Below are 25394 nucleotides of genomic sequence, written 5' to 3'. Positions count from 1 at the left end.
GAAGAGAGGCCCTTGGTCCTGCCAAGGCTTGACACCCCCCCCCCCCCGCCCCCAGTGTAGGTGACTGTCAGGGCGGGGAGGGTTAGGTGTTTGGGTTGGAGAAAGGGGATAACATTTGAAGTGTAAATAAAAAATTATCCACTTTAAAAAAGAATGGATTACAAACTTGATGCTCTATAGTGCTGGGTTCATTTTCCTGGTGCTTCTGAGTCTATGGTTTAGCTAGGAAGAAGGGTGTCGGCAGTGCTCTCAAAGGTGCTTCCTTAAGCTCAGTTCTTATCCTGTCTACATGAATGCTAACAATTTATGAGCACACTTTTGATGTATCTAAACGCTGTATTATCATTTAAGAAAGATTTTTAAGGATGCATGAGCTGGCTTTTAAACAAGATATGTGTTCTTCAAAATCATTGATATTTTGGGTTACATACTTCTTATTTATGGGGAATAAAAGAAAAAAAATAATTTAAAAGGTTTACATTAGAAACTGGTAAGTTCCTTTTATGATGACATCATTCTTTGTAAATTCAGTCTCTGCTTGGTTCATTTTATTCTTTAAAACAGTGCATTTGTTCTTGTGTCCTATGGGCTCCCATGCATTCTTCAGGCACCATGCACATTTGGAGAGAGCGCACATGGGAATCAGGTCTCATTTCACCTGTGGATCCCAGAAGTCCAACTCATGTCATCAGACATGACAGGGACCTTTTCTCACTGGGCCACATGTCCTGCTATCATCGTGTTCTCTTAGACTCATTGCAAGCTCATCCCAGGGTAGCCCTGAGCCCTCTTCAGGGTGAGTGTAAGCACAAAAGCTACACTCTGGGTTGACACTGTTCAGGTAACAAGGACGGTTAGCCAGAAGGGAACTACAGAAACCAGTAAGCAAGTATGTGTTTAATGTGCTATTTTGATCTGGCTTTCATTTCTTAATATTTTTTGAGTATCAATGAAATGAAGAGAAAGACCACCTAATTTATTGTTAACCAGAACAAATTTCTTTCTTTCTTTCTTTCTTTCTTTCTTTCTTTCTTTCTTTCTTTCTTTCTTTCTTTCTTTCTTTCTTTCTTTTTTTTTTTTTTCCCCAAGACTGATCTCTCTGTGTGGCTCTAGCCCTGGAACTTGTTCTGTAGACTGGGCTGTCTGGTCTCAGAGCTCACAGAGACTTGCTTGCCTCTGCCTAAGTGCTTCCACTAAAGGTGTGCATCACCCCTACCCAGCTAACTAGGAAGAGTTCTTCCAGTTCACTATTTGCAGTATTTTCCTTTCTAGTCTTATAACTCAAGTATTTTTTCCCATGCCAAAGCAAGTTTAAGTTTCCTGTCTAGTATTTCTTATTGCCTGAAGATTTTGTGTTCCTAATGCTGTGAGAATGTAGATGTGTGAGTATTATTTTCCGTATAGTGTTTAGTTGTATACATGCACATGGGTATAAGCACATGGATGTATGACAGAGATAAACTTAGTCCTCCAGGCATTGGCATACATACCTACTTATGGACTCATCTTCCTCTGTCTCCCATGTCTGACTTTGCCAAACCCTTTCAAAGCTGCTTTTCACTTGGGTGAGAAGGCAGGGTAAAACATGGAAGAAAACCAGTCTTACTGGACTTAACTCCTGAAAAATCATGTGATGTAGGACTTAAAATAATTAAGAAACTTAGAAGTCAAATATATTTAATATTTTAGGATAGCAACATACCTGTCATATACAAGATTAAATTGAGTGGTTTAGAGCAACTGCTTTCATGATATTCTGAGCATTATAATTAAAGGATATCCTATATGTAAAATTAAAGGATATCCTATATGTAAAATTAAAGGATATTCTATATGTAAAAAGTACATGTGACCAGGTTGCCCAGCTGATTTTATTATATTGTCTGTCTCAAATTCATTGTAGAGATTCATTTAGTTAAAAATGTGCTGAGTCTTTTGGCAAATTTGTTTTAATTTTCCGAGGATCTCATACTGTCTTACATGGATAGTTGGTCTTCTGTTTGGTTTTTCTTACTGTGCCTACCTTGTCCTGCAAACAATGGGCATATGTGCAGACTTGCTCCTTTGTGAACCAAAAACACAGAAACTGCTTACGTGTGTTAGCTGACAGTGACGCAGATTTCTTACAGTCCAAGGAGCGATCTTCTTCAGTTACAGGGAAAATATTGGCATATGAGTAAGGAACTGGAGTATTCTGAGGTTTGGGAGTCTGAGAATCCTAGAACTATTTCTTCCATAAAACTCAGGGACTTACTATACCTTCTGTCTTAAAACATCAGAAAATATTCTTGGTGTATTTTTTAATTAGGGGATATCAGAAACCAGTAGTGAGGTGAGAATCCAGTTGTCAGTGAGGATTTTCATTTGGAGTCTCTAGGGCAGAATTTATCCTTGTCCCTTCCTTGTCTAGTCCCCTGGACATCAGAACTGCATCCCTGCTTTCTCTTTTCCTCTTCTACACGTCTGTGTCAGTTCTTTCCCGTGAGAACACTAGCACATGTGTTGAGGTTGAGGGCCACCCCGGTTGGCCGGTTATCCTACCTGTCTATAAGCAGTGAGCCTAACGATGTTAGCACAGGCCCCGCATCCAGGAAGCGTGTATACTTGGCATCTTCGCAGGATTGGGTACTGCTGTTTCGGGGTATGCTCAGCTTTCCATTTCGTATGTGTATTTGTATACACCTCCTGTTACATTCTATTTACTAACTGTGCACTTCTTCAACTCCGAGAACTAGAAAGATAAGAACCACTTTTAACATATTCAGGGAGTAGAATGATTGAAATAATAGAAAACTTCCTTGGTTTCTCAGTTCAATGGCAAGTTGTAAGCAAATGATCTCTTCTGGATTCTCCTACCCCATAGGTAGGAGCACACATAGGTATAGCTAAGACTTTGATAGTAACTCATCACCAGTTTTCAGTGTCCTTCACCTTCTAGGAAGTATGTCTAAGATCCACTCTTACGTCCTCCTAAGTAGTTGGCTGTGAGCTCCCACTGTCACAGGAAGCTCGCAACCATCATGGCTCAAGTGATGCTACAGAGGAATGCGTGGTTCCAGGATTATTCCTGCTAGGAAGTCAGTGGGTGATATATGCAATCAGATGCCAGCTCATTGAATATCAGCACAATAAAATGCCAAAACTTTGTTTATAGTCATGTTGCATACTTTTAACACACACACACACATTTATAATCGCATGTCAGTGTCTGCCTGTGTGTATGTGTTAGGTAGTAAACATGTATAGACAGCTACACAAATAGAAATAGAAGTGTACACTCACCCACATCGAATAGCAGGCCTTTACCTAGTTTCCTGGACGGGAATATACTGAGGGACAGTTGTAACTCAAATGTTTATACAGTCTGTCTTGATAAGAATAAGGAAAGGTTCTTAACCTATGTTAGAAGAATGATTATTAATTTCATACTAATAATCATCTAATACTAATATACTAGCACTGATTTCCACAATTTTTAGTCTAGTCACATAATCTATATCTGACCCTTTGCATGTCTGTGTGTTTGTATATAGTTTGCATTTTGTGGTAAACTGCTTGTCTACCATGGATTTAGCCTGGCCTTTGATCTCCAGGTGTCACCGTATTTACAGAATGTGTAAAGATACTGTGTATGGCATGTGCACATGTATGTCAGGTGTCATCGTATTTACAGAATGTGTAAAGATACTGTGTATGGCATGTGCCCAGGTATGTCAGGTGTCACCGTACTTACAGACTGTGTAAACATACTGTACATACGCATGTGCACATGTATGTCTATACTCCTTGATAAGGATATTCCCTTCTTTTCTGTTTCTGATGCATACATTGCCGTAGATAATCTTTTGTTTCAGATACACACAGCACGATCTTTTGTAGTACTGGGACCTCTGGTGAGGAAGCAGTTTGTTCTGTTGGTTGTAGAGAACAGTTGTTTATGGGTTACAGAGTTCAGTGTGGGTCAGTCTAGAATCTGCCACTCTTCACTTATTTGGTTTTTTTTCCCCTGCTCCAAGATCTCACTGTGTGGCTCATGCTAGCCTGCAGCTTGCAGCCTCTTCCCTTAGCTTCCTCAGTGCCGATTACAGGACTGCACCATCATACCTGGCTTTGGCTCCCTTGTTAGAGAAGCTGCTCAGCTGGACTTTGTAATTATCTAATATTATAGCATTGGACAACAAACCTTAGAATGGGGTCCGATTTACTAAGGTGAAGCTGTGTAGCTTTTTCCTGTAGTCCTTTCTGAAGTTGTGAGGATGAGTCAGTAGACGATCTCGACATGCTCTTGACCAGTAGATGGATTGCAAGAGTGTCCTTTATATATTAATAGCTTTGGCTTCTTATCTGTGCCTGCTAATCAAAGCTGCTCCTCCTCTTCCTCTTCCTCCCTCTCTTCCTCCCCCTCTTCCTCCTCCTCTTCTTCTTCCTCTTCCTCCTCCTCCTGCTGCTGCTCCTCCTCCTCTTCCTCCTCCTCTTCCTCTTCCTCTTCCTCCTCCTTCTCTTTCTCCTCTTCTTCCTCTTCCTCCTCCTCCTCCTCCTCCTCTTCCTCCTCTTCTTCCTCATCCTCATCTTCCTCCCCTCTTCCTCCTCCTCCTCTTCCTCCTCCTCTTCATCCTCATCTTCCTCCTCCTCTTCCTCTTCCTGCTGCTGCTCCTCCTCCTTATCTTCCTCCTCCTCTTCCTCTTCCTCCTCTTCCTCTTCCTTGCCCTCCTCCTCCTTCTCTTCCTCCTCCTCTTCCTCCTCATCTTCCTCCTCCTCTTCATCCTCCTCCTGCTGCTGCTCCTCCTCCTTCTCTTCCTCCTCCTCTTCCTCTTCCTTGCCCTCCTCCTCCTCCTTCTCTTCCTCCTCCTCTTCCTCTTCCTTGTCCTCTTTCTCCTCCTCCTCTGCCTCCTCCTCCTTCTCCTATTTTCTATGGTTCTAATGGAAATCTAATGACTTCAGAAATATTTTTATTCTCCAGAGATTTTTCCTGAGGAAATATTCTTTTTTCCTGCCCCCAGACTTTTCCAGTCATGAGGATAGACTCCTGCAGTCGTCTGGCTGCCTCAGCATTTAGCCACACCCCAGCCCTCATGAGGCTTGGCTTCCTCACTTGGTTTCCTTCATGCTGTACTTGAGGCCACTTACAAAGACCGGTCTGCTATGAAAAGACGGCCAACTAATTCACATCTGACAGAATCTGGTCTTTTCCCTTCCTCAAAGCAAGTGAATGTAGAGACAGACAAGAGTCTCAGACTGAGATGTGCAATTCCTTACCTGCTTTAAAGAAAAACAACGGGCTGGAGAGATGGCTCAGCCGTTAAAGGCTAGGCTCACAACCAAAAATATAAGAAAAACAACAAAAACCTGCTATTTTATTTGTCTTCAAACTATATTCGGATGGAATTGAATCATACTTTGTTGTTACTTGATTTTTTTGAATAAGTACTGTGACATTCCTTTTATGAAATCTAAAATTTAAAATTCAGTGTTGTAAATAACAGCATCAAAAGATTTTTTTTTTCTGTAGACTGAATTATATCACTTTCCTCTGAATGACAGGGTAATATGTTCTTAGAAACTTTTTGGTTTTTACTTTTTCACAGTTTATAGCTATAATACCTCATATTGTTCACCTGTTTAATTTTTTCCTCTTATACTGTTTCAGAAACCAGGGCATTTCATTCACTTCAAGCTCTTTTATTAAAATCAATGATTCTAGTTCATAATCACTGAGGCTTGCATACACACACATCAGTAGGACTACATGTAAGTAATAGGTCTTCAATATGTAGTCATATGTCTACCTCTGTAAAGAGTTAGGATGCTTTGAGAAAGTAATTTGTCACTATGTGTGGAGGTGCAAGGGTAGATGAAACATTGGTTCCAGAATGGTTAGGCAGCAGAACCTGATTCTGGAGTTCTGTGAGCAGGATGCTTTGGAGTAGTAGAGGATGACTCATGGCGGGAAGTCTGGCTATCTGTACCACCCTTGAAAAACTTGGGAAAAAATAAGTTACAGGAGCCCTTCGAGCAAGTGTATCACAGCAGCTAATTTCATTGGGCTGAGCTTAAAATCACAATTAAAAGGTTATTAACATTTTTACTTTCTGTCTGAAATTTATCTAGACAAAACATGAATGTTGCTTGGATAGGCCTTAGAGTGGATAACTCTTCTAAGGTGTGTGTATATGTGTGTATGTGGTGTGTATATGTGTGTATGTGGTGTGTGTGTGTGTGTGTGTGTGTGTGTGTGTTTGTGTGTGTGTGTACAAGGTACATCAGTTATTTTTTAATGTTTTGGTTTGTTATTTGTAAGATATTATGGTAATGTCTAAGTGTCACAATTCATAAAATAGATTTCCTGACTTAAAAATTATTAAATCAGATAAGATGTATCAAAAGTTGTAATTTGAAGTCTATAGTATTCCCTTTTAGGATTAGTATGGCTGAGACCGTAATGAGTTGTCATTGTGCTAAGATCTGTGAAGTTCCTTAATTAGTATACTTATAGGTATTTTAAAAGAAATAACCTCTTGCAACTTAAAATGCAGTGAAAGAAATTTTATTCTCTGATGCGAGCTTCATTTGGTACATTTGTTCTTTAGATGTTTGTATGTTGTGTCTCTTTTCTCTAAGGAATCGTATTTTATGATTTGTTGTGTACTTTCTGTTAAGTACAGTTTTTCATTTTTGAAATTGTGATATGTTTTACAGTTACTTTTTTTACAATTGTTGTTATTAAATCACACTCCTTATCTCAAAACTGATAATCTCTCAGAATAAGTAAGTATAGTAAATTACCGCAGTGTGCTGAAGAGGACATTTGTTGTTGTCGTGGGATGTTGATTAGTTAACTCAAATTTAGGTCTTGTTTCTCATTGCAGGGATTCCCTTTAAGCTCCTGAGTTTGGGGCAGTATATCAACTCTGAAAATTGATGAATACTATCATCCAGATGCTCCACTTTTTCTTTTCCTACTCGGTGAAACAGGACCTCGCTTGTCGGGTTTGCTTCTCTCATTAGCCTGGGGACTTCCAGCACCGGGTGTTTTCCTTGTCTTCCCAGTGTTACGCATTCCTGTGGAGTGGCCTGTACTGTATGCTACTGTGAAAGGGTCCTACAGGGTGAGCCTGTGGGCTCTAGTATACCTTACCTATGGTTCCAGCGGACTTAGATAGAAGTAGGTTTCCAAACTCAATATCATGAATATTTTATAGCAAAGATGGATTTCTTTCTAATGCAGTTTAAGTCTGTTGGTGATCTTGACAATAATTGACTCGCCTTTATTTACTCGTTCCCATATCTGTTAGCTTTCACATTGTTAGGGTGTTTAAGGAACATCTGACAACTACACCAGGACCTAGACAACAGTTCAAGTGAGTGCCAGTGCCTAGCGATGAGCATAGGGAACCTTCAGTGGAAAGCGTACAGTTCATCTTTTTCTCTACACTCGTGTGCAGTGTGAAGTCCAAAGGCGATTTTCCCACTTTCCCTAGCATGTTCTTTAGTTAATTACATCTGTAATCATGGGTGGCCATCTCTGTCATTGTTCCTATTTAAGAATACACACCGACATAAAACTGTCTGTGGTGTTTACTTTTTTCACTGACTGTTCAGGCTGTATGCCAAATTAAGAATAGCGTTTTGTTTTTCTTTCAGAATTTCAGTTTTGTTTTATTTTTAAATCCAGCACCTATAAGAAGTGGGACAATATTTATTTAAATGTCTTGAATTCCCAGGGTTGAAGCAGCTAAGGTTACATAGTAGGAATAGTACCGTAATAGTTAGGTTTTGCAGCGTTTTGCGTGAAGGATGTACACACCTACATATGCTATCAAGTAGCTGCATTGCTAGTAGTATGTTAAGGTGATGGTGTTGAAAATAAATTCTTTTTAATACTTTTCTCTCTAAATACATGTTCAAACATATTAAACATATAAAACATAGTAAACATAGTAAATATATAAAACAAATTAAACATTTAACATATAAAGCATGCAAGATATTTCTGTAGGACTTCGACTTTCTATGTGTAGTAGGTGAAATTGGCTCTTACAGTTAAATTTCATGGACAACAGAGAATAGTTTCTGCTGTCATTTCATTTATTCATGTTCTGTAGAAGAATATTTTCTCTCATTTTAGGATTCTAGATTTTATACAGATATATAACATTGTGTATATATACTGACATAAATATAGAAATGAAACTGATTGTGGCAAATGAGTGGAATATGGGATAAGGGACAGGGAGTTGTGGAGATAGCATATACGATGTCTTGTGTGAGCATGTCTTCCTGAAGCCTGTCACCTCTCAGTGAATGTATACTGATAACAGCACACGATCAGACAAACAGTACAGATCAACATTTTCAAGAATCCCAGAAAAATGGAAATTATCATTGTGTTCTATAATTTGAAATGGTCAAAAAATAACTCAAAAGACATAATCCGTTGTTTTGGGAAGAGGCGTACACTGTAAAGCAGTGACGTGTGTAGCGAGGGAATGGCTGTTATCAGAGCATGGGCCCTGTCGTGGGGAGAGCAGAGCAGTGATGCCCTCCTCAGACAGGTTTTCTGCTTCCTAAGTCAGGCTGTGTACAAATATATTCTCAACGTTGTTTGCAAAAGGCCATCATAAATGTTATCTGCTCAGTGAATGGAAAAGAATCCTTTAGTATTGTTTGAATAACTATTTTTCAGTCTTTCTAGGTATTTAAATCTTATTCATGGAATTATTTACTTTTATGGGGAGTATACTACTAACATTGAATTTTCTCTTAAGTATGCAAAATGAGATGAAAATTACTATTTTTAATAGATCAATAAATATCACTATGGTTGTAGATAATTAGATATAATATATAGGAAAATATAAAGTTTCCTTTATCTTTTTATTGTATACTTCTTGGAAAAACCAGTTTTTAACTGAAATAGATTTATACGACACTCCCTCCAGCTCCTCCTCCCTCCCAGGTCCCCATCTTCCTTCTCAATTTAATAGCTTCTTTTTAGATTATTTATACACATACATAATATATACACATGTGTATGGATGTGCATGCTCACTATGTCATAGAGTCTTCTGATTTTGTCGTTTGTATATATATTTTAGGGCTGATAACTGCTTTGGAAACCAACAAGTGGGCTCAGCCCTAGAATGGCAGTTTCTTTCTTCCAGCAGTAATTAGTTGCCTGTAGCTCTTTTTCTAGTGGGTAGGGACCCACAAATTGTCTCCCCTCCCAGTTTAACACATCCTCCCACCTCCCAGTTTAACACATCCTGTGATAGTCTCTTTAGCACACCCTGTGATAGTCTCTTTAGCACACCCTGTGATAGTCTCTTTAGCACACCCTGTGATAGTCTCTTTAGCACACCCTGTGATAGTCTCTTTAGGTCTTGTTTCTGCAGCCCTTTCACTTCTCACAGCAGAGTCCTGGAATTCTGGTTCCTAGAGTTCTTCTGCTGCTTGGCGTGTTCTCTGTCCCATGAATGCAGGAGCTATGATGGAGATACATTGATTGGAGCAGGGTTCCTCGGGACGTGTTGATCTCTGGGTTGTGTTCAGTTTTCCTTTTCTTAAAAAGGCCTTCTTTGGTGAGGGATGGCAGCTACACTCCTCTGTGGTTGTAAGGATAAGATGGCAGTTAGAATTATGCTGATCCAGCAAAGTAGCAGTAACACATTCTTTTCTAATGTTCAGGACCTCCCTATCCTTCAGTAGGTGGCTGGTTTTCTAGTACAGGGCATTGTTTGTCCTGAGAAGAGGCTTTCAGCCCAGTTAGTTGGTCTTCATTAAATACGCATGCCACTTACACCTCTTTATGCATATCTTGTCATGTTGGTCATTTTTGTGCCTAACAGGTATTGCAACTGGGTATAACTAAATTGTTTCCCTCCCCTGGCACTTTGCACTGTTTCCTTTCGTTTTGTTTTGTTTTGTTTTTTGTTCTAAGGCAAGAGTTATGGAAGACTTTGAGCTTAGATTTAGCTTGAGTCATCTGCGTGCTGTACTTTAAGTGTATAGTGTCTTCAGCAATAGGGGCCCACCCTTAACCCCTGAAAGGCAACCATGGGCTACACTGATGGTCTGTACTGTTTGTGTGACTATGTAACTTCAACCACTATTGGAAAGCACTCTTCTATTCACTGTAGCAGGGATTTTATTATAGATTCTTTCGTTAGAGAATTAATTACAATTGTTTGTGTTGGTGTTTTTTGCCTTCATATATATCTAAGTGTGCCATGGGTGGGACACTTGTAGATGCCCAAATTATGTTGGATCCGTGCAACTGGGACAGAAGGTTGTGATTTGCCATGCGGTTGTTGGGGATCAAACCTGGGTACTCTGGAAGAAGAGCTAGTACTCTTACTGACTGCAGAATTATTTGCTTATTGCTCATTTGAGCATTGTCAGCCCAAGTGACTTAACTTCCTTAAAGAGACGTATACAGGTTTATATGTATCATGTCCTTTTAGGTAAATGTAAAGTAATAAGATTTCTTGAGGCTTTATTAATCAGCTTGGTGTTATTTTCCTTTATCTTTCCATCTCGATTCGTGTTGCCTTCTCTCTCTTCTCCCTAGTTGGGTTTTTCCTTGCCACTCACCCATTTTCTACTTTATCTCTTCTATATCCTGTATTTTCCCTCTTAACCCATTTCCCATCCCCATAGCCCTGGCACCCTGAGCACTGCTGAGCAAGAATCTGTGAAGTGGGTTGGATGCTGATTCCTTTTGGCAGTTGCTAGAGGAGCAGCCCAGCTGAGCAAAAGTCACAGACATTTCTAGTTCTGGTTTCTTGAAGAGTCTCCATATGAATTTCCAGAGCGGCTGTGCCACTTTGCATTCCCACCAACAGCGAGGGACAGGTTAGCTTTCTGTATGTCTTTGGCAGCATTGCCCTTCCCCCACCCTGTCTGAATATCCAAAATCAAAACAACAGTGAATGTTGTAACTTTTTTCAAAACAATATGACAGAAGTTCTGCCATTCACCTGCTTGTTTGATTTTAGTTCGATACACTTTCTGTATCGGTTTCTTTGGTACAACTAAAACCTGCTGTAGGAGTAAGCATTGGTGAGGAATACCTGTGGTGTTTACTTTGCTGTCTGCTCAGGACTCTGCCTGACAGAAGGACTCTGTTCAGTAGCTTTAAGTTTGTTCTGTATCAGTGTATCTATCACTCCTACATAGGATTTTTTTCTACATAGGATATTTTATTTTCTTTCTTCCATCTGTTTCTAGGTCTTTCATTTATGCGATTATAAAGTTATTTCCTTCTGTTTCCTTTGTCGATGCAACAGAGAAATAGACACCAGTTAATGGTTTGTCTATGTAAGATATAAACTAGTACGCTGATTTTACTTAGTGAGGCTTTTTGCCTTTACTTGTACCCTCTGAGGTACCATGTAAGATTTGTCATGCACATGGATTTATTATGATCTGTAGACTATTTGCTGTAGAAAGGCAGGATTTTGGATCATGGCAGTTTATATCAGATTATGATGTAATTGATCAGGAGTTAATTGTCAATTCAATCATTGACTGCTTTTTCTTTTTCTTAGAAGTAAATTTCTATAAACAGTAAGTTGAAGTGTTCTTATGTTGCTAAAGAGAAATATGTAAGTCCAGCAAGAATCTGATCCTGTCTTTCATGCATACACTGCCTGTATCTGGGAGGGTCTCTGCTTTATCAGTTTATCCTGGTACAAAGGAACAGCACAGGATCCAGGATCCTTCATAGTCCAGTTAGATTATTACTGTTTACAAAGAACATAGTCAAATCAAAACCTCTTGTGTGTGTGTATGAATTACTTTCTACTATTTGATATCTTAGGCTTTCATGAATTCAATAATTATCTTGAAATTTGATTTATTCATAGTTGTTAAATAAAACTTAGTTTTGAAAAATAAACTAACATGGTGAGTGTTGACATTTTTCTTTTCTTTTCTTTTTTCTTTTTCTTTTTTTGTTCTTTAGCTATATTTAGAACAAACCCCAAATTTAGTTGTAGTTCAGCATGCCCACTGGCATTATTAATTACTGCATTCATTTAGGAAAAATAGTTGGAATATCAGTATCAGAATGAGGCCAAGAAAAGTGTATCTGTTATATTCTTTGGAGAGAAGACAGCAAAATAAATCAAATCATATAATTTAAGGTAGTAGTTGTGGTACACATCTGTAATCCTTAGCTTGCACAGGACTGAGGCGGGACAGTCACAAGTGGGAGAGCGATTTAGGTCAATAGCTGGCCTGAGCTACATTAGTGATACAGTCCTGTTGTCATAGAAGCTGAGGGCAGGGAATGAGCCTTTGTCCAGCACGTGTATGCTCCTAGGTTTGGTCTCCATTATCATGCAGAAGAAGCAACCTGAGAAATCACACACATATTTACATATGACATGCATTATATTTACATATAAATTATGTATTTTGGGTAGCATTTTATGTAAATTTAACTTTTAGTCACTAGATATAATTGTTTTAGATTCTTACAGTTGAGTAAGCGCACTCTTTCTAGCTCTTTCTGAACTCTGGCTGGCTGGTTCAGTCCAGCTGTTCTGGCTCAAACTTCTCTCAAAGCTGACTGATTCTATCTGGCTTTTCTTGGCTTCTCACTGAATTGTTCTGCTTGGCCTCAAACTTATCCTGGAAATTGTTCTAATTTTCTTGTTATTTCTTATACTCTGGCTTCAACTGACTGTACATGAACTCACAAAGAAGCTCAACTCCACTTCACTGAACTCACTTAAGTGAACTGCCCCAAAATGTGCTGATTAAGCGCAACTGACTGGACGGGCTGCACTTTGTGCTACTCTTAACTTGCTATTCTCCCGGGCGTTGGGCATATCCTATCTGTGATTCATCACTCTGTCTCTCAGTTAGATGCCACTTTCAAACATAGCTGCTTCCTTCTGCAAGCTAACCCTGCCCTCTCTGTTTGGATTTAAGGTGTGGAGTGTTCATTGGTATTCCAGCCAGAGGGATTAAAGGTGCTCATGTGTCTGCATTCCAGCCCAGACCCAGATCACAGACCTAGGAGGTCCTTTGATGTGATTCCCTCGCCAGAGCAGCCATGTTGCTGGATTAAAAAACTCCTCTACAATTTTCAAATTAACAAAAGAAAATTTTAATAGCTTCTAACATCTGGAATTAAATTACCAGCTAGAATCCCAGTCAGTAGTTCTTCAGCTTCCCGTTTCAGGTGCACGATGGCTTTCAGGCGCCAGAGAAATAAGAACTGCCTCAAGGTGTTGAGATTTTAAAATCATCACATTTCCTAGCCAAAACTAGAATTTCTGATGAATTCCGGTATGTATTTGTTAGCAGTTACTACAGCACGCTTGAGAAGGGGTTTTCTTTTGAAGACAGATGGGGCACATCCTTTCCATCATCAAATTGTGTAATAGAGTTAATCTGAAGTCATGTGATATTGCTGCATGTGGAATAGCATTGAAATGTGAATAAAAATATCCAGTAAAAAATAAATAGAATCGGACATTTTTAACTAAAACAAATATAGTAATACAAATATCTTTGATTGTGTTTTATGTGTTTTGACTTCAAAAGCTAAAGGAAAAATTTTCAATGAATTTCAGTCTGTAGAAATTGAAAAGATTCTTAATTTTATGGGAGCAATCATAAACAGTACATTAGGTTTTCTCTAATAACATGTCCCATTAAAAACCATCATTACCGTGCAGTCTGTGGCCTTCATATGACAATGAGAAAGGAAGAACATTGGTAAGTATGAGATTTCATGGCATTTTTACCTGTTGTGGGCTCTGTCGTGTCAAGAGTACAGTACATTGACTTCTGGACTAGCTGCCAGACATGCGCAGCCAGTGTCAGTGTGTTATCACCTCGCGTCACTGAAATCACTCCCTGAAGCCAGTCTGTGTGGCAAAGTCCTAGATGAGGTCTTCATGGGTGCTGACCATAAAAAGTTCATCAAAGTAATGAGGCGAGGAGAGAGCTTGGTGCTCATGGGCAGAGCTCAGCACCAAGGAGTGTGAACTGGCTCCAGCTGTGACAATAAAACAGCAGGTGGCTGCTGTCATTAGGGGTGGCAGATGAGGCAGGGGACTCACATGCAGCCCACAAACCAATCATTTGTTAGCCATCGCCACTGTACCATGCAAAATAGCTTCCATCTCAGTCAATTTTACTTTGCAAAATATTATACATAGCCATCGACTATTAGAGCTCTGCACATACAGGTCTGCTTCCCTCTCCCTCCCCTCCCCTCCCCTCCCCTCCCGTCCCCTCCCCTCCCCTCCCCTCCTTCTTCTTTTCTGTCCATCCATTTACTCAGCTTACCTCCCCTTTTCATTCCCCATTTAGACCAAGTAGCCCATGCAGCCAGTCATGTGACCATTGTCTATGTTAACTCAGCAAAGGTCTCCAGTTCAAGAAGACAGTGCTGTCATTCCCGTCAGTGACTCTTTTTGCAGGCTGTGTACTTAAGCCTTTTGATCCACTTATTCTTGTCCTCCCTGTGAAGACTTTAGAGAAGAGAAAGCGGCACTGTCAGTGGGATTTTACAGATGGCCAAGGAGCTAGCTTACAGATCCCAGCATTTGGTGCTTTCTGAGTTTCAGGTTAGAAGTGAAATGTGACAATGTTTTAGCAGTGTATAGTTTTATGACTTTTTAGTATACCTGTTGTTGAAAGTGTAACTGTAGGCCAAAGTTTAATATTTTACTTGAAAAGGAAAACTTCCAATAATAGATACCAAGAAATTAAAGAAGTCTGATAGAAACTGAAAAAAAATTCGAAAGATAACTATAAAAATAGTTGTGAAATTCCTTCACCTTTCTCTTCTATTCTTTAAGGTATATACCAAGACCTAAGTTACTAGAACACGGTGTTGTTAAAACAAACCATTCTGTGTTACCTGACACGAAAAACCACAGCAGATAATGCAGCTTTCAACTAATATAACTAATTATTTTGTAAAATCACTTTACCTACAGCTATTATTTAGAACATATTAATTATTAGTATTTAATGTAAATCATATACTGGTTTGTACTAGTTCACACACATTACTTTTTACTCATGTAGACAGTTAATATTTTTGATTCTTTTGTGTCCCTGATTGGTTAACTGGATCTGATTTCTGTTGTATTACTGTCTTTGATTTTTTTTTTTTTTTGTATTTTCTTATTTCTGCATCAAAAGACATTGAAGCCCTGGTATCAGCTTTTCTTGACCAGGGGTGCTAGATTCTTCTAATGGAGTACTGTATGTGTAAATCTTTCTCTTCCAGTGAATTCTAGTTCTCTCACAACTGTGTACCAGCACGTGTTCTGTTCTGTTTCCCTAAAAAGAAAGTTTAGATCTTACTCAAAGTCTTACACTGTTTTTTATGTCTGTCACAAACTGACGGCCTTCAACTGTGTTCTTTGTGCGTCAGCACTCAATGCTGGTGCCATGCAGTGATCTTACACTCACAGCTCTCTCCTCCCACGGTTCTGCCGGGCATCTTTCTTGGTACATCCTAGTTACCACCGAACTTCACCTTTTCCTCACGAGTAGCCTAAATTCTTATCTTGCATATTTTATAATTATAGGTCTGTAGAGTCTGAAATGAATATCTAAATGAGGTTGGAGTTGGGTCTTTCTCGTTTGAGCATGAAGAATGACTGTGATCTGTTTGAGAATAATCTGGTCTTTTTCCTACATATGTGTTCCTTGTAGACATTTAATACCAGGAAGATAATGTACTGTAGCATGTGCCGCTGTTTTCTGCTTGACTTCACTCATTTTGCATATCTTTTCACAAATCCTATGTATCATATGTGGCATGTATGGCTACTTATGACTGGTTACTGTCACGATACAGGGATGTAGCGCCCTATGACTGGCTACTGTCACGGTACAGGGATGTAGCGCGCTATGACTGGCTACTGTCACGGTATAGGGATGTAGTGCGCTATGCATTCAGCAGTTTGCAGACATCTGGATTCCTGCTGACTTTCAGGTATCATGGCTTTCAGTCTTGTAAAGTATTCAAGAATTCTGTGGGTGCAAGGTTTTCTAAGCCTATGGATCTGGAAAAGGGATTCTGGTTCACGTGGTAACAGTGTTTAGTTTGTGAGAGCTACCAATGGCTTTCCACAATGGCTGTGCCAAGTCTTAAACCTTCTCGTGCTATCCCCGCTTGACATGATCTTTTAGGAATTATAGCCAACCTAGTGGGTTTAAGTGATGTACCCCTCATTGAAGTTTGGAGTCGATTTCCCTGAAGACAGTTGCATTTAATTTGCTTGTTGTCTGTTTTTATATTTTTTATAGAAAATTATTATTCAGACTCTTTGCCAAGTTTTAATTTGAGTTGTATTTTTATTTTTAAAATGTTTGAGTTTCTATATAAACTCATTTATTGATGATATATTTATTGTATGTATATTTATTTATGATGCATTTATTGTATATATATTGTTTCTAAGTACTTAAATGTTCATATATTTATGTTTTGTAATTACCTTTTCCCCTTCAGGTGACCAGCTGTCCTATTGGTTTATCTAACTTGTCGAGTACCAGCATTCACAGTAGTTTTCAAAAGCTTTATTTTTGTAAATATCGTGTTAGTGCTCCTCTTTCAATCACAAGTTTTAGCCCTCTTGTTCTTCCTGTTCCCCTCCTCTAATAATACTAATCTTGAATTCGTACTCTATCTTTTCTCATAATCAACTTAGAAGTTGTTTTTTTTTTCTCCCCTATTTCTTTCTTTCTTTCTTTTTTTATTAACTTGAGTATTTCTTATTTACATTTCGAGTGTTATTCCCTTTCCCGGTTTCCTGGCAAACATCCCCCTAATCCCTCCCCCTCCCCTCCTTTATGGGTGTTCCCCTCCCCATCCTCCCCCCATTGCCAGCCTCCCCCCAACAATCTAGTTCACTGGGGGTTCAGTCTTAGCAGGACCCAGGGCTTCCCCTTCCACTGGTGCTCTTACTAGAATATTCATTGCTACCTATGAGGTCAGAGTCCAGGGTCAGTCCATGTATAGTCTTTGGGTAGTGGCTTAGTCCCTGGAAGCTCTGGTTGCTTGGCATTGTTGTTCATATGGGGTCTCGAGCCCCTTCAAGCTCTTCCAGTTCTTTCTCTGATTCCTTCAATGGGGGTCCTATTCTCAGTTCAGTGGTTTGCTGCTGGCATACGCCTCTGTGTTTGCTGTATTCTGGCTGTGTCTCTCGAGAGAGATCTACATCCGGCTCCTGTCGGCCTGCACTTCTTTGCTTCATCCATCTTGTCTAATTGGGTGGCTGTATATGTGTGGGCCACATGTGGGGCAGGCTCTGAATGGGTGTTTTTTCTGTGTCTGTTTTAATCTTTGCCTCTCTATTCTCTGCCAAGGGTATTCTTGTTCCCCTTTTAAAGAAGGAGTGAAGCATTCACATTTTGATCATCCGTCTTGAGTTTCATTTGTTCTAGGCATCTAGGGTAATTCAAGCATTTGGGCTAATAGCTATTTATCAATGAGTGCATACCATGTGTGTTTTTCTGTGATTGGGTTACCTCACTCAGGATGATATTTTCCAGTTCCAACCATTTGCCTACGAATTTCATAAAGTCATTGTTTTTGATAGCTGAGTAATATTCCATTGTGTAGATGTACCACATTTTCTGTATCCATTCCTCTGTTGAAGGGCATCTGGGTTCTTTCCAGCTTCTGGCTATTATAAATAAGGCTGCGATGAACATAGTGGAGCACGTGTCTTTTTTATATGTTGGGGCATCTTTTGGGTATATGCCCAAGAGAGGTATAGCTGGATCCTCAGGCAGTTCAATGTCCAATTTTCTGAGGAACCTCCAGACTGATTTCCAGAATGGTTGTACCAGTCTGCAATCCCACCAACAATGGAGGAGTGTTCTCCCCTATTTCTATAACATTTTATTTCAGTGTTCTGGTTTTTACTTTCTTCCTTCCTGATCTTTTGTGCTTTGTTTCTTTTGGTAGTTAGCTTTGTCTTTTGAAATATAGATGCTTACAGGAACTCTCAGTTCCTTTGTGGTGATGATCTTAGCAGGGTATGCCCCCTTCTTCAAGGCTTGTAGTGCCTTCCTTACCAGGACCTTCTGTACTCCTTCACTTCAGTTTTGATGTGTTTTCTTCCTTTATATTTTATTATTTTAAACTTGCTCTTATTTTCTTCTTTGACCCGCTGATTATTTATGAGAATCTTATTTAATTGATGCATTCTTGTTAGTTTCATTTTAAAGGTGTGTGTGTGTGTGTGTGTGTGTGTGCGCACACACATTTAGTCCATTCAGTGTTGTTCATATCTATATCTATATCTATATCTATATCTGTATCTGTATCTGTATCTGTATCTGTATATGTATATATATATATATATATATATATTCAGGGCTGAAGACTTAAGGATCAGAAGAGTGCTGTTTACACTTGTTTGTTGGGCGGCTGTCCTTCTGTACATCCTGATGCCTGTTTTGTTTCTCTGTTTCACCGTATTCTATTTTATTTTGTATGTTATCTTGGCATTTTCTTATTTATCTTTTTAATTCGATTTGCAGTTCCATATATATATATGTATGAGTATATAATATATATTTATATATAATTTATATATGCATGTAAATTTTATGTATTTAAATTTTCTTAATTTTTACCCTGGGGATGACGGTAAACAGTGTAACTTATGTTATTGCAGTTTGTTGAATACCAAATTAATTTCAACTGCAAAGCTTTGCTGCTGTGCAGCTTCATTTCCCTACTCTGTTTTATTATTGTGATTCGGTTTTTTATCCACTTTATGTCTATTGTAATTGTTGCTCCAAGTCGGTATCTTTCGACTCAGCAAGAAACAAAAGGTAGAAGTAAAAGATAGCTTTGTATGGCCTCATCATTAACCCAGGTGATCACGATTAGTAGTGTCCTCCATTTCTTCACGTGGAGATGAATGTCTGCCTGATTCCTTTCAGTCTCACCAGGCTTATCTCTACTCCTTCCTGTTGGGCTGATTTGCTGACTATGAATTTGTGAGTTTTATTCATCTGATTGTCTTCATATCTCCTTTGTTAGTGTTTATACTCTTTCTATCTATTCATCCTTATGTAATTCCTGTGTATGTGTGCCCTCATGCACTTGTGTGTGTGGTTAGAATTTTGAACATCATTTCTTTCTGTCTTGAATGGTTTTGAGGTGACATCATCTGCTAATTTAACGAGCAGGCATGCCTACTAAGCTAATGTAGCCAGGCTTTCTGTTGCTGTTTTCTAGGTTCCTTTCTGTTGTTTGGCATGGGCAGGAAGGTTCATTGTGTCATCTGTCTTTGTGGCTGTTTTCCATGTTTGCTAAGTTTGATGGATGTTGTAAATGAAGTTTTACGTAGATGTTATATTTTCCCCAATAGCCTCCCATATGATTTTTCATCTTACCCATTAGGACTACTGTTTGATACTTGTTAATGCTTGGTTTTCAGTGGTTTATACCCTGTCCATCTTCTTCTTTTGAACTTTTTTTAAAATTCTGTTTTTTAGGTTACAGCAAAAATCTGTATGTTTACTGATTACTCCTTCCTTCCTTCCTCCCTCCCTCCCTTCCTTCCTCCCTTCCTCCCTCCCTCCCTTCCTTCCTTCCTTTCTTCCTTCCTTCCTTCCTTCCCTCCTTCCTCCCTCCCTTCCTTCCTTCCCTCCTTCCTCCCTCCCTCCCTCCCTTCCTTCCTTCCTTCCTTCCTTCCTTCCTTCCTTCCCTCCTGCCTGCCTTCCTTCCTTCCTTCCTTCCTTCCTTATTTCCTTCCTTCCTTATTTCCTTCCTTCCTCCTTTCCTTCCTTCCTTCCTTATTTCTTTCCTTCCTCCTTTCTTTCTTTCTTTCCTTCCTTCCTTATTTCCTTCCTTCCTCCTTTCCTTCTTTCCTTCCTTCCTTCCTTCCTTCCTTATTTCCTTCCTTCCTCCTTTCCTTCTTTCCTTCCTTCCTTCCTTCCTTCCTTCCTTCCCTGCCTGCCTGCCTGCCTGCCTGCCTTCCTTCCTTCCTTCCTTCCTTCCTTCCTTCCTTCCTTCCTTCCCTCCCTCCTCCCTCCCTTCCTTCATCCCTCCCTCCCTTCCTTCCTTCCTTCCTTCCTTCCTTCCTTCCTTCCTTCCTTCTTTCCTTCCCTGCCTGCCTGCCTGCGTTCCTTCCTTCCTTCCTTCCTTCCTTCCTTCCTTCCTTCCTTCCTTCCTTCCTTCCTTCCTTCCTTCCGGTGTAGCCGTTCATTTCTTCTCTTGATCTTGGTGTGCTTCACTCTTGTTATTCTTCTTTTCAGTTACAGTGACTTCATATTTGGGTCTTTGCATATTTGAAATCCTTTTGTTGACAGTTGATAAGGGTCCCTGGTTTCCTCTTGTGATTCTTCTCTTCACACGTCCTTGCTACACTAGTTGAGTTGGTGCTGTTTTGAAGCAGTCCCCAGGTTTGGTATTTACAGGGATCACTTGTACCTGAATAATTTTAACAGTTCTGGTTTTCTATCATTTTTCTGGTTATATTCTATTTCTTCTATATTCTATTTCTTCTATTCTTAAATTTCATTTGAATCTTTTGAGCTGTTCCCTGTGTTCTCATGATGCTTATGTTCTTACTTTCCTCAGTTTCTGGACGTCTTCTCTTCATCTTAGAACATACAGCTTCTTCTTTCTTATTGAAGCAAAGGTTTCTATTCATAGTTTGGAAATATCTTACCACATACAATTTTTCCAAGATTTTCTTTTAGTTTTTGATTTTGTCTTCAGAGGAGAATGTTGAGATTTTGGTATTATGAGTTAAATAAATGTAGTTTTTAATAAAACCTTGCTTTCTATATCCAGTTCAGTGTTAGGCTGTCGTACATTTATCTGTTTTCTGTCTCCTACCGTCTTTCCTCCTCCCTTTATCTTGTTCTGCCCACATGCCAGTGGGGCCTCCCTGTGTAACTTTATCTTGTTCTGCCCTTCTACATGGACTTTAGTGAGCACATGCCAGTGGGGCTTCCCGTGTAATGAACATGTAGGAGTGGGTGCTTGTTTATGTTTGCATCCTCAGACGTCAGAGGACACCACTTCTCCTCCTGGAAACATTCTGCTACTGGGTCTGCCATCTTGCCCACCCCGGCGACTCTGTCCCTGTCCCTGACAGCACTCTTGTTTTGTGTGCACATAACACAGTTCTTGACTTTTCTAAATGTGGGCTTAAGGATTGGAACTCAGACCTTCATGTAGACGTCACAAGTTTGCTTCCACATCACTGTGTGTGCAGCCCCATTCAGTCCTGGCTGTTTTCTGTCCTTGTCAGGCATACGTGAAAGCTACTGTTTCTTGTGGTCTTTGCTTTGTTTCTACAAATCTGGTGCCATTCTTCTCTTAGGTTCGCTATAACTATTTTTTTAATCTACCTTTTGGACTTTTCTTTTTCATTTATTATATTTGTTTGTACACTGCAATTTTTTGAGTTTTCAAGCTCTTGGTATTTAGGGTTAAAATTTGGAAAGTTATTTTTGCTCTTCATTTCTCTAAATTGTTCCCATTTGAACTCTTTTCTTTGGCCCTTCCAATTTATCTACATGGAATTGAGACAGCTTACTATTCTTGTGAGCGAACTTTTTACAAGAAATTTTCTTTGAAATTGTATTGGTGGGTGCCAGTTCATGAGTAGAAGTTTTTGGCCTGCTGGTCTGAGCCATTAGACCCCGTGTTTCACAGATCCTTAGGGTACTGCATAGCAGTTAGGGGCTCACTGCTCGCTCCATGATGCCTTCTCCTATATCATTTGCTTTTTTATTCCTGATTTACAGAAAATGTTAGGCAGAAACTGAAAACAAATTGCATATAAGGCAGGAAATCTGTTTTTTGTTGTTGTTGGATTTATTGATTAGTGTTTTATTCCTTGACATAAACACCCCTGTATGTTTTAGCACCTGCAGATTTAATCAATAAAGACGATACCAGAATTACATGCTTCAGTGAGAAGAGAGTCTTAATTTATTAATAGGAATCATTTATTGAGAGTTACTTCATTTCTTGAAATACTTCATACTTAAGCATTTTTCTTAGGTTGTTAACTGTTTATAGGTATTTCCTTCCTACCATTTCTCTATTTAATTCAAGATTCTTCATTTTTCTTTTCCATTTTTTGATTAATTCTTTTTTTTTTTTTTTTTTGGTTCTTTTTTTCGGAGCTGGGGACCGAACCCAGGGCCTTGCGCTTCCTAGGCAAGCGCTCTACCACTGAGCTAAATCCCCAACCCCTTGATTAATTCTTTAAGTAAACCCAAGCGGCTTTGAGTCTTCAAATTTTTTTGCCTTAGCCTCCATCATAGATAGCATTACAGACTATGTCACCAGACCCAGCTCAGCACCTTAAAATTAAGGTTACAGAAGTATTTAGTAAAATTGTTCTTTTACATATACTAATCCTTGTTAAACGCTTATTATTCTATTTGAGAGATTTACTGATCTCCCAGTGAAATTAAAAAATTCATCACTGTTCAGTTTTACATCATTACATAGGTCTTTTGGATGAGGTTTTCATAGCTTAGAAAAGTGAAATTGAGGTTTACAGACTTCATTTAATTAGCTCACATTGTGTATTTGTGTATGTGTGTCCACACTCACATATTCCTAATGTCTGGGTCATAGGATCTTCCATATCTTTTTATAGTTGCTACTCCTGAGTTCTGGCAATACTTGATGTGTAATCTCCATCATAACCTTAGGGAGCAAAGCTAACACCCTTTCATAAATTTGGATGCAACAGGGTAAGCCTCAGACTCCCATTATTCCCAGCCTCGATTTAAGTGATTTCCCATGACCTGCTCTTTTTCATTAGGGGAGCTCAGGAACATTTCCTTGTGCTATTTCTATGGTTGATTTCTTATGTAGTATAGGAAATGTGTGCATGTATATTGAACTCCCACTTACAGTATTAGCAATTGCATTCTTCGGTCGTATCTGCAGTCTCTGACCTACCCCACCCACCACTTCCTTTGTAGCGTTGTTAGAGTTACTTAATGTGTACATGCCAAAGATTTCTCCGTGAATAAAATAATATTGTCAGATTTCAGTGAGTTCCTATACATGAAATATCCAATGAATTTTATTCCATCTCCCTCTCTTTAAATAGAAATACAAACAAACCCAGACAGCCCTAATATGGATTGCTCTCAGTATAACTTAGGGTGCGGTTAGTAGTGGAAGTCTGCCATACTTTCCTACAGGTGAGGTACGGCAGCACTCACAGTGGAGAATGACAATGGCTACGTTTTCATGTTAGCTCTCATTACCTTGAAGTGGAATTTACTGTTAGGACACAAGTCCTTCCCTCTGAATGCTTCTTCCTATTTTATTTGGTAGTATAGGATACTGTGTTGTAGATGTTTGTCTTACAATAGCTTATATCCCTGGAGGAATACTTTGAACATTGTATCTAATATTTGTATCTACAAAAGAACACAACACTCTTTCTGTAAAGAGAGCATTTTTTTCAGAAGCTTGAAAAGTGTTTCTTATTTTACCTCATGAAATTTTTCATGAATAAAACAATGCTTATATTCATGGAGTAGTATAGTTATCCATAAAAAAATTCAACTGTTAATTATATATATTTATGTTTATTATATAAAAAATAATTTTCTACTAAATAAAATTGCGTGTTGTTGATAGTTCAGAGGCATAGTCTCATATACCCCAAGGCAGCCATGGCCTCATGAAGCTGGGATGTGCTCGATCCTTCCTCTTGGACTCACATGGACGATCACTGGCACTTACCACAGTGCTTGGTTTATGCCCTCTTTAAAATCCCAAAGTTTATGCATACGAGGCAAGTATTTGTCTAAATGAGCTCTATCCCCACCTTCTGTAACATTGTAAGGCTCTATTTTGAATGTTGTGGGCAGGGGGAGTCGATGAGGTAATTACATTCAAAAGGATGATAGAAGTATGATGAAGTATGTTAGGACATAGAACAATGAAAGATGACATCAAGTTTGAGAAATAGATTTTGTTCCTTCTTTAGTATTCCTTTTAACTTCTGAATGCAACATGTGGTTGTGCTTTTTTTTTTGTGCTTTATTTGCAAGATAATGCCTTGGAACTGCAGCTTTATTTCCAATTTCGTTCATTTAACATGCATGTCAGCAAGTCAAGATATAATAGCATGTTTTTTTCAGGAGGCTTTGCTTAAACCACTTTGTGGGGATTGTGTGCTCTCATCCATATTCAGGATGATACAGGTTGTCCCTGCTGTTTATTGCTGGGCTAAACACCATGACCCAGAGCAAGGTGGGACAGGCAGGGCTCACTTCTTCGTAGCACTTTGAGTTAATCAGAAACAGAGGTCAGCACAGGATCTCCTGGCTAGACTCTGGTGGCAGGAAGTGACAGAGTCCATGGAGGAGTGCTGCTCAACAGCTTGCTCTCCATAGTTTGCTCTGCTTGCTTCTGTCGACCCATGGCCACCTGCCTACCTGAGGCAGCGTCCTGCACAGTGGCTGGCCCTTCCACATCAATCACCAAGTTTCCCATTCTTAGTTTGCTCATGTGGAAAGGGGTTGCTGCACTTGAGCGACTGTGTGTTTGAACTTGTCCCTAGCTCCTGTGCCTTACTTTCCAGGGACTGTGCTCTTTCATTGAGAGGCTTGCCAGCTCTGTAGAAAGGTCACTAGGCACTAAGCCTGCGTCTGCATTTTCAGCTTTTTCGCTACACTTTCTCTGAAATGTCAGAATGACTTATCTTCTTCCAGCCTCAGTTCTCTCTCCTGTCAGGATGTAGAAACTCCTGTGATGGAGTTTTTAGAATGTGGTTGAGGAAAGAAAATGACCTGGAAACTACAAACTGTTTGTTTTTATTAAACAGTTTAACTTATTTTAGAAAATTATAGAGACAAAGATGAAATCTGCCTGATTTAATTTAGCTCATGTTTTAGTTGATAAATGTTTTGCATGTGTGTGTGTTGGGATACAAAGTATTCAGAACTGCACTTCATTCCATGATGCTCTCGGGTGCCTCTGTCCTTGTACAGGACAGGCGTTGTTTTGTGGTTGCATTCAATACCAGCGTTCTCTGCTCGCACACTGCATTTGGATATCTAAGCTAACCTCACCCCTTGGTTGGCATGCAGCTTTGCTTCAGTCGTTTCCCACTCCCTGGGAGGACACCTCCAGAGGTAGAAGACTTGGTCCCAAGTGCTGATGGAGGATTGCTGTCTGCTTAGCTGGGTGCTCTTGTCTAGAGCAGCAGTAGGAAGGCCATGCATGACCTGAGGGCTGGAGCAAACATGGTTATGTGCTGTTGGGATGCAGCATGATTTGCCAGGATGAGAAACCGGAAGTTGTGGTCCTTGGGTGTAACAGTTGGAAATCGTTCACTAATGTAGGGAGAGAAAAGCAAGGTCTCTGTGGAACAGTGTGAGGAGTAATGGGTTTATGAGCA

At 39.5% G+C, this 25394-nt stretch overlaps 1 protein-coding gene across 2 annotated transcripts in view; it reads left to right on the top strand.

Annotated features, from left to right (window-relative positions):
- The window catches only part of Zfp407 (zinc finger protein 407), a 395146-nt gene that overhangs the window by 129565 nt on the left and 240187 nt on the right, over positions 1-25394 (top strand).

Source organism: Rattus norvegicus, chromosome 18 (assembly GCF_021556685.1).
Source record: "Rattus norvegicus strain SHRSP/BbbUtx chromosome 18, alternate assembly SHRSP_T2T, whole genome shotgun sequence".
Lineage (NCBI taxonomy): Eukaryota > Metazoa > Chordata > Mammalia > Rodentia > Muridae > Rattus > Rattus norvegicus.
This window is presented reverse-complemented; position numbering and strand designations above follow the sequence as displayed.